General features: G+C 42.4%; 1 long non-coding RNA gene across 1 annotated transcript; it reads right to left on the minus strand.

The window, feature by feature from the left end:
* Nucleotides 1–928: 928 nt before the first annotated feature.
* Nucleotides 929–4506, minus strand: LOC123048710 (uncharacterized). Its single transcript, XR_006423362.1, has 4 exons — nucleotides 4293–4506; nucleotides 4077–4141; nucleotides 3321–3436; nucleotides 929–1322 (listed from the first exon to the last, which is right to left on the minus strand). It is a non-coding gene; the product is annotated as an uncharacterized lncRNA (long non-coding RNA).
* Nucleotides 4507–5426: the final 920 nt, after the last annotated feature.

The raw sequence follows: 5426 nt of genomic DNA on the forward strand, positions 1-5426 counted from the left end.
TAAGTCTGGCCTCTCACGTCGGTGTGCTCCGGACTACTCGCAGTGTACCAACCGGTGGTGAGAGTGATCGATCGATGCAGCTGCGCCACGAGCCGCCTACCTTCCGTTCCAACGCTGGCTGGTCCCTCGACCACCATCCCAGCATTATCAACGTCCATAAACCCCAGGCTAGACCCACCGGATGAGGAATGAGTGGTCCTTGATTAAACTCCGTACAGTTAATTAAGCAGAACATACACGTCAACAAAAAGCAGAACCCTGTAGGAGTACTAGTACTACGTGTGATTCTAGTGCCACGATGCGACGTCCGTGTCGGAGCTAAATGCGCCGGCCGGTGGGGGACTGTACAAGAACACCGCCACCTAGTAATCCTTGGGATGAGAGGGTCCATCCCAACTCCCAAGTTCCGGCCGAACAGCGCGCCGGTCGCGCCACCGAGGGCGACAATCGTGGGGAAGCTGTGGATGCGTTTCGGGTCGTGGTTGGGCGTGACAACTACTAGTACCGTGGAAGAGCAGAGCTCTCCGGAATTGTCTCCCTTGTCCGTAGTCCATGCTGATGATGGGGTGTCGCCGGCAAGTTCCGGGCAAGCTGCAACGTAGCCGATCGACGTGGGAGTGTATGATGGCTGGTGGAGTATTTTTCCGACCTGTGAGAGCCAAAGAAAGGAGAGACCGGACTCGGCTGGCCCTGCATGCACATGCACTGCCAGCCCCGACGTCCAAGTTTCACTTCCGGTGTACGCGCCCGGCACAGGGCTAGCCCGCGTGGTCCACGAGCCCACCTCCACACGGCCACGCGCCACACACGGCACCCGCATGCATGTGGTTCCATCGACCGGCCGGCACGCACCGCGTACGCTCGACATGCTGTATCCGTATGATTGGTGCCTTCGTACGGGCTGGTCCATACTCCATATGGGAGCGGCTACAGATACTCAACAAAGTGGTCAGTCGATTGTTAAACAAAGGAAAAAGATTGCAACCTAAAAGAAAACTGACTGACCCAAAACTATGGTCAGTCAGTCAGCCCAACAGAAAGAAAAGCTCAGTACTCTCTGTTTCTTTCTTCTGCTGTCTCTTTAGCCCAGAAAGAAAACGGGCCTGAACCCGCTAAGCTAAAGATCCAGTTAACGTACAGCTCACTAGGTCTTCCCCCTTGCCTCCTCTTCTTTCTTTCTCGACACCCACACAGCCGCCACCATGGGAGGAGAAAAAAAGCTCAGATCTCCTGTTGCCTTCTGATGTTTCTGCCCAACTTCTCCAGACGATTCTTGCTGGCAACTACCTTCTCCTTCGTCCACCAAACCAACAGCAGCAGATCTGCTAGAAAAATGGATAATCCTCAATTTCATACCCAGATCACAGATTGCATATTCTTTTTGATCTATGAAAAAAACAGGGAGAAATGCATATTCATGCAATGGGGAAAAATAAGAAGGGATGCTCACTGCCTGAAGAACAAGATGGACAACAAAATTTGCACTTCCATCATACAAAATTTGCGCACATTTTACAACAGCAAGACTGATATTAACCATTTTGATAACGTAATTTAGTGTTTACTGGAGGTAAATACATTAATTTGTACAAAAAGCATTTAACCTACATGGATTACAGGGTAGCTGATTGAATTCATAATCTTTTACCTTCATAAAACTTGCACCCTCAAACTACTAGACTTGCACACACTTTGTAAAGAGAGAAAAAATGATATACAATCTAAAAACTAAACTTGCATGCTTAAAATGCTAAAATTGCACATTCATCACAGTAAATTTGCGCACATTTCACGACAACAAAACTGATATTGCAGGACGTATATATATGAACGTAGCAACACCCAATTCACAAAAAATATAACTACAGCAAAGAAAACTAATCCACAAAAAATCAAAATTTACAAAAAAAGAACTTGCATCATCATCATACTATACTTGCGCACACTTTATCAGAGCGAAAAATTCAAAAAACCCTTGAAACAAAAATGATACTACGAAAAAATGGAAACTACTGTAAGAAAGAACCCAATACTAAATTTAGATGTGTACAAAATGATACCCTAGTTTGAGATTAACTGCATGTATAAACATCGATATCCTAGTTTGAGGTGAACTGCAAATTTCATAAACCCCTTAATTATACCCCGTCTCACTAGAAACAGATCATAAAAATGGATACAAAAATGATATCTACTGAATTTACAGAGTAACTCAATCAAACTAAGAATTATAACTAAATCACAAACCTAAACCATAAAAAAATAAAAATAAAAATAGCATCATCATGTAACTAAATCTTGCACGCTATTAACAACAGCAAGCAAATCATGAACTGTGTGAAAAAAGTTTTACTGCAAGTAGACACATTGATTTGTACAAAAAGGCATTTAACCTACATGGATTACAGGGCACCTAAGTGAATTCACAAAAATAACTACAACAACGAAACTAATCCATAAAATTCAACATTTACAAAAATAAAACTTGTATCCTCAAAATACTAGACTTGCACACACTTTATAAGAGAAAAAAAATGATATACAAATCCAAAACTAAACTTGCATGATCAAAGTACTAATATTGCACTTTCATGATACTAAACTTGCGCACGTTTTCCAACAGCAAAAGACTGGTATTATCCTTTTCAATAACGTAATTTAGTTTTTACTGGAGGTAGATACATTAATTTGTATAAAAGGCATTTGACCTACATGGATTACAGGGGAGCTAAGTGAATTCACGATTATAACTACTGCAACAAAACTAATCCATAAAATTCAGAATTTACAAGTAAAACTTGCACCCTCAAGATAAATAGACTTGCGCGTACTTTATAAAAGCAAAAATTCATGTAGAATCCAATACTACACTTGCATGCTCATCATACTAAAATTGCACATTCATCATAGTAAACTTGCGCACATTTTACAACAGTAAAGACTAATATTAACCTTGTACAAAAGGGTAGATATATTGATTTAACAAACAAGGATTACATGATAGATAACTCAATCAACAATTATAACTACAGCAAACAGAACTACATATATTGGTTGATTGAACCCGCATTGATTCGTGATACTAAACTTGCAAACACTAAACAACAGGAAAGATTCATACAAAAAGACTTGGTTAAAAAAGATTTATACTACATGAGATACACAATACCTATAATTAAACTCAAAGGTGAATCATACTGAATCTTGCACACAATGTACAACAGCAAAGAAGTTTCATACAAGAAATCCTTGAATAACATGCACACAAAAATTCACCCCATAGAAAGTACATATATTTGAAGAACATTAATACAACTCACCATCCTCCTGAAGCAAGCATCATCAACTACAACACCGAAAACCTCTGGGACTTCATGAGCTTCCACAACTGGTAAGCACGGAGCACCCGGACAACGGCAAACAGGGCAAACCATACCTACATAAAAAAAACATCAAATTTGACTAGATACTAAACATACACACACTGAAAAAAAACATTTGCTCGAACCTAGAAACAGACTACCAAAACCTAAAACCTACAAAGTAACTACCAAACCTAAACATGTAAAAATCTGAAGAAAATCAAGAATGAGCAAGAAGCACACTACGTAAAATATATTGAGAATGACAATATAAAAAAAGATTGGATCTTTAAGTACATACAAGACTTAGTTAACATAATCTCTTCAAACCCTAAAACCAAAACACCACACATCTAACAATCCTACCCATGCTACTTGCACTACAACCAAAGGAATTATCATGATAACCCTAATCAGAACAAAATACTGGAACAAATCTGAACACTACAAAAAGACCTACCAGAAGCATCATAAACTACTCCCAAATAACGCAAACACGATTTCAATAATCAGATCTGAAAAAAATCAGAAAGCCTAGGTAAACCAAGATAAAATAAGAACCCTAGAAGACTACTCTAACTAGCAAGAAACAAAAGCAGAAGAAGTGTAAAAGAACAGCAAGCAGATCTGACAACAAACTTCACGAACCCTAGAGGACAAATCTATCTACCAACAAAAGCAGTACAATAACAAGAGTCAACAAAAGACAATTACCTGAAACAACGGATGAGATCCAGCAAAGCTAATCCCTCTGCCAAGAGAGCCCGGATTGGCAAAACCTGCAAAGAAAAAGAGCATGAGTAAAGCACCTAGGTATAAAATCAGATTAAGAAACATCAGCACATCAAGCAGATCAAACAAAAGCAAAGGGAGAATTAAACTCAGAACAAGCAGACCACGGGGGAGAGGAAGAGGAGAAGCTTCACGAACCCTAGCGGAGGCAAGGAAGAGGAGAAGACAGAACGGAAGAGCGACTGAGGCAACCACGGGACAAGTGACTGACAGATAACGAGCAGCGAGAGGATAATACGAGAAGAGCGCCGACGGTCGGCATCCGACCGCACGGGCCGGGGCCCTTAACGGGTGCGCACAAGAGAACGGGCGCCCGCGAGGAGAGGAAGCCCAGAAAGCCGATTCGACTGACCCAAACAACGGGTCAGTCCATCTGACTTGGCCCAACTCAAAGGCAGATGCATAACCAGAAAAAAAAAGAACACGCATCTCAGAGCACCATCCAACAGACAGGAAATCGACTGACCGAAACTGAAAAATTCAGCTGACTGAAAAGTAGCTAAATTGACTCCATATAAGGTTCCACGCCGACGATCCACGGCTCAATACACAACGGCGGCGACGGCCGGCCGGCGGGAGAGATTTTCTGGGGAACGCATACACACATACGGAAAACCAGCGCTCGCCACAATTAGAAATAGCCAGAGCCGGATCTTTTACTTGACAAGCATGCACACAGATGTCGGTACGTACGTCCATGTATAACATTTTCTATAGCAAGACGTATGGTCGGTGCATGCGTCTGCTAATTTGCCCTTGCTCTCGATATTTTCCCGGACCCTCCGCCTGCACATAAATAGCTCAATCGATCATGGGAAGGAGGAAGGAGGCGAATACCGTGCATTTCGTGCGGTGTCAACACGACGGGCTCTGCGTGGTGCCCAAGGGCTGCCCCTCCGCGGGACGCGGTGCACGGTAGGATGTTTTCAGTGAAAAACATGCTTCAAATTCCTTCCTGTATTGGTATGATCTCAACGTTGAAATAATGGGGCCATGACGTACGTATTTGGTTTGATGCATATATATGTGTGAAAACAATAATTCTATCCACCTTTTATCAGTGAGATGCACGTCCCCTTTTTATGAAAATGTTGTCAAATGGATGGTTGATTCTGGGGTTCCCTTGGATGTCATTTTCCAGCTGATATATAGCAGTTGATTTCACGGTGCGGTGGTGTCACAAATTGCAGTTGATTCGGGACGTCTTCTGAAGCCGATGCGTGTTTGCCAGAGAGGTTTGGCACTCTACCCTCTCTCCTTGCGGCCTCGGCC

Source organism: Triticum aestivum, chromosome 2D (genome assembly GCF_018294505.1).
Source record: "Triticum aestivum cultivar Chinese Spring chromosome 2D, IWGSC CS RefSeq v2.1, whole genome shotgun sequence".
NCBI lineage: Eukaryota > Viridiplantae > Streptophyta > Magnoliopsida > Poales > Poaceae > Triticum > Triticum aestivum.